Consider the following 7,769-nt stretch of genomic DNA (forward strand, 5'->3'; position numbering starts at 1 on the left):
ATTTTCTATCATATAGAATATATAGGTATTATTATAATAATAATAATCAAATAAAAGTGATCATCTTAATAATAAAAAATAAATGATAATTAAAGACAAAGTCTTACATTCCATTTTAAAAATAATTAATTAATTAGTTAATTAAATGAAAAAACCAATAACTGATCATTATTAGTAGTGGTACACACATAGGGCAGTCCAGGAAGCCCTATGTGTGTAACACCTCCCTAAAATAAGGGGATTTGATTTTTCATGCATATTTATTTTAATTAATTAATAATTAGAAATTCAAATAAGGTATCATTTTTTTAAGGAAAAGATAACAACTTGAATTTCAAAATTCAAAATTCAAAATTTGAATTTTCTTCATCATCTTATTATTAATTAAATAAATATAATAATCAAAACTAATTTTGGTTATTCATATTTATCCTTTCTCACTTAAATAAAATAATTGATTAAAATCATTTTCTTTTATTTCTACACAATTTCGAAAATTGCATTAATGCAATAATAAATTGTGTAACTTCAATTATCACATAATTCACTACTACAAAAAAGGCTTCGAGTCATAAAGTTTTTTTTTAGGACTCGTGGGACGCGAGTCCTCGATTTGATAGCCTTAAAAATTGAGGCAAGCCCTAAAAGAATATTTTTAGGACTCGCAAGTTTTCTTTTTAATTTTCAAACAATTAATTGGTAGGCAAAGCTCACGTCGGAGCTCCGACGTTGATAGTGGCACCACCACCCCACAGTGGTGGTTCAGGAAAACGATGATTGGGCATTGAATCCCAAGTCTCGGGGAACGTTGTGGTGGTGGTGGTTCTTCTTCGAAAGGCCTAGAATGGCCAGATTTGCACTATGATTTCTCGGACCTCCATGGATTCCGGCAAACGTCGACTTCCAATTTCGATGGCTGTTGAGTTAAATATTTTAGTGGGTTTTAATGCCCAAAGCACAAGGAATGCAGTGGTGGTGGTCGTTTGGGTCGAGGTGGTCGGAAAACACTCAGAAGTGTTTGGGAAACTTAGCACCATCGCGACTACGAACGGCTCTAGGCAGCGCGTGTGGGGCTGGGCTCGTGGGGGTCGAAGGTCGGTGACCTTCTACATCCTATGGTGCGGTGCGTGTCGATGGCAGGGCGATGGTCAGGGCCTCGTATTGATGCAGGCGGGAGAAAGATCTAGAGGGAAAAAAAAGGCTCCTTGTTTTCTTCTTCCTTTGTGTACTGATGAGAAATGATGCCCTAATATAGCCCAATTCGAAAATGATAGAAATTTTTGTCATTTTTTACTTAAAAGTTTTTAGGACACGCTATGGGAGTCATTAATACTCTTTTAGGATACCCAAAGTGAGCCATTAAAAGTCACCACTCATATTATACACTTCAATTTTCTATTTAGGTTTTTTAGGACCCACATATGTTTTTAGGACACTCATTGCGAGTCCTAAAATATGTTTTGTAAGGACTCTCAATGAGTGTCCTAGAAGGTCCAGGAACTTTTGTTAAAAAAATTCGAACTTTTAGGACACACATCAGTTTTTAGAGCTCGCATCGCGTGTCCTAAAAGAAATTTTTTAAGGATTCTCAATGAGTGTCCTAAAGAGTCCAGGTGCTATTTTTAGGGCTCGCAACCAGGTGAGTGCCCTAAAAAAGTGTCCTAAAAGACTATTTTTGTAGTAGTGGTTGTATATTTATCTCGAAGAATAAATATTCTCTCAAATAGCTCATTCACAGTTTGACCGTTGTATCAATTCTTACCTTGAATAGTGTTGATAGAACCGCCCCGGGGACCTATGGACCAATAATTCCAAGATCCAATAAATAAAAGATTATTAACCAAAACTCTTTGATTCAATAATCATATTTATTTATCTCATGATTACTCCACTATAAATACGAGACTGCACTCTTGAGAATTACAGACATATATTTACTGAGTACTTTATTGTAACAATAAAATGTCCATTGATATAATCATTACATACAAATTAATCCTCTATTGATGATTCATAATTAAGGGGAAATAAAATTATTGTTTTACCCTTTTAATTATATCTTGATTCCTAGTGTACCGTTGACTTTACTAGTGAAGGTTAATTCATAATCCAATTATGAATTTGATGTCAATAACATTTTCAGTTCCAAAAGCCAACCTAATAGGGAACCATCATTCAATCTATAAGAAGGTATAGATTCCATATCTGTTAAGCTGTGTCCCCAGTCATATACATAATTGAGTCCTCAAAACAATAGTTCTTAGCCTGATCATTCTGACAAACTGTAACGCATGAATCAAATCATCAAATGACATATATAGGAGTTCATAGTAACTTTAGGATTAAGATTAGTTTGTATATGATCATCAGTTGATGTGTTTTATAATACTACAAAACGATATTTAAACAAGTATTATCAAATCACATCTGGTACAGTTCTACATACTCTCAGTATACAAAGTACCTCCACTAAAGTGTCCTACTAGACTAGTAACCCGGATCTAGGTCACATGTATTCATAATACTAGTGGATCGTACTAGCAGTAATTAATCTAAAGATTCCAACACTTTATTTTACTACGAACTATTTAAGTCCATTATTTCAATCTCGATCCTCTCGTACCAATATGAGATTGAGATCACATAGATGAACTTGAGAATTTTCTGATATTTACTTAATATCAATAATAATAATATAGTACATAAGCTACACATGCACAATAATTCATGTAGTGTCCCAGAATATTTACTTAGCTAGCTAGATAGTAGTAATAGTTAGTATTAGTTAGTAGTATGTTAGTTACCGTGGATTTTGGTTCAAACCGAGACTTAGTTGAAAACTCATAGCAACAGTTGTGGATTTTATAAGTTTAACCTATAGTTTAAGAATATTAATTATAGCATAAGGTTTGATTAATATTGTTGGTCATAGATATATATTTATTATAACCTAAGGTTTAGATAGAACCATTAAGAGCATGACACTTGTCATATGCATGTTTATTAAGGAATTAAGTATTTTTGATGAATAGTTTTAATAAAAGAAAGATCTAAAAGCTTTAGAACCTTCCGGCAGCTGTTAGGATCATATGACTCAGTCAAAGCTGTTTATCCAATTCAAAATATGCTAAAAAAGTGAAAATATGTTTTTGATATATCAACGTATGCCGATATATCGCAGCTATAGGGGTCGATATATCGCCTACGGAAGATACGGAAAACACGTCGACTTTGCACGAACGATCGAATGGGGCTTGGGAATATAGGGGGAGGCGATATATCTCCTATGCGGGAGGGGGGGGGGGGGGGGGGGCGATATATCGGCTCCAAGATGGTTTTTTTTTTTTAAGTTTGGTTTTTAATTTTGAAAATTACCCTTAACCACTTGGACTTGCCTTTGAACGATTTTGACCGAATTTTGGGCGTCAGTTGAACGAAAATTCAAATCTTTTTCATTTTATAATCATTTATTTATTCAAATTAAAAGGGTATAATTTCACTCATTGAACTCTATAAATAGGACCTAGTACTCAGCCATTTTCTTCATTCTTCAAGCAATTGATAAGAGCTTCCAAGGTGCTAGTATTACTATAGAGAGATACACTTGGGTTTTGGGATAAAAGCTTTACATTCTAAGCTTTTCTAAACACTTGGGAAGTGAGATAAAGTGTAAGTTTGGTATTGAGGTTTAGATCAATCCATAAGATCATTCAAGGTATTGTTATTCCTAAGTTCAATTCTTTATGATTCTATAGTTTTCTTTTATTCAAAATCTAACTTTAGTTTATGATTCTTGATTATGTATTTAAGTTCTTGAAACTTAAGGTTCTTCTTGGTAAGTTTCTTCTTGGATGGTTTAGTGTTCTTTTCATCTCATTTTCTTTAGATTCTCACCATTCTTGTTGTTGGTTTATAAGAGTGTTCTAATCTCGTTCTTGTTCCCAAATATCCCGACTTTTGATAAGGAAAATAGGCTAGATATATGTGTTTATATGTTATGATATGTTTTATTCTATGATATGATATGATATATGTTATTTTATATGTTTTATAGTCCTTGGGCATATGACTTGTTTAGATAACAAGCCCCAAGAATATGTTTTACAGTCCTTGGGCATATGACTTGTTTAGCTAGCAAGCCCCCAAGAATTTATGGGCATATGACTTGCTTAGCTAGCAAGCCCCACAAATTTATGGGCATATCACTTACTTAGCTAACAAGCCCCAAGAAGTATGATGGCCATTGTAGTCCTATATGATATATGTTTCTTTTATAGTCGTATGTTTTCTAGTGTATGTTTATGATATAGTTTTATGCTTATGATTTATGTGTTAGTAGATTTTCCTTGCTGGGCATTAGGCTCACTCCTTTATTTTTAGTGTGATGCAGGAAAATGATTATGGAAGGCGGAAGGATTCTTGGCAGCTTGGCTTGTGTGTTAAGGATGAATGGACTGCGTGTACTGTGTGTCGATCGAGGACGACGTTATTTATTTTATGTCTTTAAAATTATGTTTTTATGTAATTCCGCAAATAGTATTTCAACACTTAAAGTTATGTTTTATCTTTTATAAACAATGGGATCCCATACCATATCACATTTTATTTTATACTTTTATGTTTTTGATACAATATTTATTTTGGGTTTTTAATAAAGTTATATTATTTCCTATGTTTGTATCAAAATAATAGTAGATATGTCTAGTAGTTTTAATGGTCCAAGGTCTTAGAAATAGTTGGGTTATTACAATTCAATTCATTTATTCATTTCATTAAAACCATTGTCAACTACAATTTCTTTATGGGCACAATTCCCAACATTCCGGACCAAGTCCTAGCCTTTGGGACCTTGAATCCTACTAAACCAAGTAGTAGATCATTCCTGAGCCCTTAGGTTTGGGTTCCCACAACCCAAAAAATGATTTTCTGACTTCTTCCCATTTGAGTCGCGATGCCTAACTAGGTAGAGAGCCCGACCCAAAAAAAACCCCCTAAACCTATGCCACGACGCTAAGGCGATTTGAGGCACCCCTGCCTCGACTAAGGTCATGAGGGTTGCTGCACTTCAAGAACAGTGTCGCGATGCTACCCCAAAACCCAGAAAAGCCAGTGATTTTCAGAAATCGCAGCTGACCCAAATCCATCCCAAAACACAGTTTTACACAGAATTGACCATTATAATGGTCCCAGCTGCTCGGAAATACCACAACCAACCTTAAAAACTTACAAAAACCCAACTAAAAATAGAAACTCAAGAATACCCCGAGAACTTAAAAAAAGAAACTCAAAAGCTTCAAAACTTAAGTTTACATCTGCAATTCCCACCAAGCTTGCCTCAAAGCTTTAGAATTCAAGACTTTAAAAAAAAAAACTCAAAGACTTAGAGAGAGAGAGAGAGTACATGATAGAGAGGACGAGAGAGAATTATTTGCTTCTGAGTTAACTAACTCAGTACTTGGCATATATCACTTAATTGGTCCAAATACCAAAATGCCCTCACTCTACCACTTTCCTCTCAAAGCCCCTCAAGGGAAAAAGGGTCATTAGACATTCTAATCCCACATAAACTCAAGATTCCTAATTAATTCTGCCAATTCCAGAATATCACTATTTTTCCCAACATACGACTCATACTCCAATGAGTCCCGATAACTCACCAGATTATCAAAATACTCTCACCCCGAGTCGGGTATTAATCTCCGTTGTGACTTTACCGCTATCTTGTTTAAAAGGACTGAATCCTGTCGAATATCTCAAATATATCCACATAATAATATGGTCTCAATCATATAACACAATATAATCACAAATATGCCCTCAGCGGGAAAAAAGTATAAATATTCCCATTTGAATAAAAGCGAGCCGTTTACGCATATTTAATACACTTACACATGCCTAATCAATCATATCATAATATAACTCATGCAATTCATATAATCACATAGTCACATAATCATCCAATTAAATCACATAATTATACACAATATTCCAATAATGCCCTCCCGACACCCTAATCAAGGCACTAAGCCTTATTACTAACTTTGGGACGTTACACAACCTAGAAGCCATTTCGGGTTGGTGTGGGGGAGGAGTATGAAAGACATATGGTGGTGAATTACCTAGTGTGAAAAATGGAGAATGTTGAGGTGTCTCAAAATAGCCAAAACTTAGGTAATGGGATGGGAAAATAGGATAGTTTTGAAATTTTGGGTACACTAGAGAATATTGAAAATTTGGATTTTGAAAGTTTTTATGGAGAAAATTTAATGAATTTTAAGAAACTAGGGAATATCGAAAATTTGTATTTTGAGGATTTGTATATGGAGATTTGGGAGAATTAGGATAATTTTGGGAATCCTTTTAATGAGAGAAATTTTGAGTGATGTTGAAAGAATTTTAGGAAGAAAAGAGTGAAATAGAAAGAAATGGTATGAAATTTTTTTTGAATGAAATAGAATGGTAATTATAGAAGAAAAAAGAAATAAAAAATAATAATTTTTTCTTACTAACGGTCAAATTTAGGACCATTTCATTTATTTTTTAAATTAATTTTTTTTTATTTATTTACTTTTTTTTTTTAAAAAAAAAGGCACCAATGCCCATTGTTTGGTAGGTCCGGGGTGCCTTGCCCAGGTCTGGGCACCCCAAAGAACAGTACCTCCGTTGGAGGTGCTCTAAGTACACAAATTAGCTAATAAGCTACAATCTAGCAACTTTGAATTTTTATAGAATTTTAAATTTCAACTAATAACTAAATTTACCTTATTCAAAATATGTTTAAATTAAATAAATGATAACAATCTTGATCAAAATACCAAATCTAACAAAATTTATTTTGTTTATTTATTCCTAGATACAAACAAAACATCTTTATCAAAAGAATTTTATAATTTTCATAAACTTAAGATAGATTTCCTACTTCAATTAAAATGAAGGGAAGTTACAAAAATAACTAAATTTTATGTCTTTTTATTCAAATTTACAGTCTTATATTTATATTATGCTATTAGGTGCAAGTAATGTACAATACACATTTACTTAGTTTTATTTATAATTAATTATTTTTATTATGATTTTATGATTGCCATATATATTTTTTAAATTAACAATATTATATATATATATATGTTTACTAAGTTTTTCAAAAACTAGGAATATGTTATGAAATAAGAGCTGGAAAGAAAGGATAAGAGATAGACAATTACAATTTTTACGTGGTGGGGGCGTTAATGGGCCTTAGTCCACGAGTCACTAGTATTAAGCTTTAGAGAGTTTTGACAATTGAGTTTTTCTACAAGTTCAGCAGAGTTCTTGCTTACAAGAGAAATTCTAGGATCCCTGCTACATTGCACAACTGGCCCTATTTATAGGCAGCCAAACAACTTAGGCCGGAATAATTCAGGCCTAATAGGGATGTAATTACAATTTACCCACTAACGGAGCCATAATACAAAGAATATAAAATAATTAGATGTTTTTAATCTGGGCCCATTGGGCCGGCTTAGGCGTGGCCAAGCCTTACAACTGTCATTTGTTCGTTAGTACGGACTGATCCACGTGGGCTACTAAGGGGATACTGGGGTCAGGATCTGTCAGAGTAGTGGCAGTACTGTTTCCTAGGAACAGTGTACGTTCGGTGCGTACCCTATTATGTAGGTTAGTTAGGGAGACCAACCTCCGGATTCCTCAGGAACACGTTAGCATTAAGGAAAATGAGGCTTGCTCTATCCGGACGTATGGTCCGGGTTCATTTAAAAATACCCGGGATC

The sequence above is a fragment of the Humulus lupulus genome, chromosome 8, assembly GCF_963169125.1.
Source record: "Humulus lupulus chromosome 8, drHumLupu1.1, whole genome shotgun sequence".
Classification (NCBI taxonomy): Eukaryota; Viridiplantae; Streptophyta; class Magnoliopsida; order Rosales; family Cannabaceae; genus Humulus; species Humulus lupulus.